We start from the raw sequence: 654 nt of genomic DNA, 5'->3' as shown, positions 1-654 counted from the left end.
CGGAGGTTTTCACTTCAAAAATCTGACGATTGCCCCATACGGATAACTACGATTGAAATAACCTGTTATCAAGCGTGTAATGATAAACACGCTGATAACAGTTATTCTTTTGCTCTGATAAATAATCATCGCAGTACGTGTTTGATTCCGAGGCTGAGCAGGAATCGTTGCCGCAACCAGGACAACTCATTAGCCTTAATTTTAACCAGAATACGGAGAACAATATCGTAAGCAACTTTGAAATAATTGATCACAGTGAAATGAGTGAATTTCGTTTTGTACTCTGGATGTTGGAACCATTGCAACTTTGAAAACATACACGACAATTACGAGCAAGCCGATACTGCAAGCGCCCGCGATCATATTTTGTGTATTTTTATTTTATGTGTGTATTGTTATTTTGTGTGTGCATTTTTATTTGGTGTGTGTATTTTTATTTTTTGTGCGTGTATAATGTATTTTTGTGTGTATTTTTATTTTGTACGTGTGTAATGTATTTTTGTGTATGTATTAATATCTTTATTTTGTATAATTATTATTTTATGAGGTGTCCCTTGTGAGCCACCGTAGTTTTTAGTGTAGCATCATTACTTTTTGAAAAGCTTGGCACTTTTTTACAGTTTTTATAAAGAGAAGCAATCTTCGAAACAAACC

This window comes from Xenia sp. Carnegie-2017, unplaced genomic scaffold, assembly GCF_021976095.1.
Source record: "Xenia sp. Carnegie-2017 unplaced genomic scaffold, XeniaSp_v1 HiC_scaffold_20, whole genome shotgun sequence".
In the NCBI taxonomy this organism is placed as follows: domain Eukaryota; kingdom Metazoa; phylum Cnidaria; class Anthozoa; order Malacalcyonacea; family Xeniidae; genus Xenia; species Xenia sp. Carnegie-2017.
Note: the sequence above shows the minus strand (reverse complement) of the source record.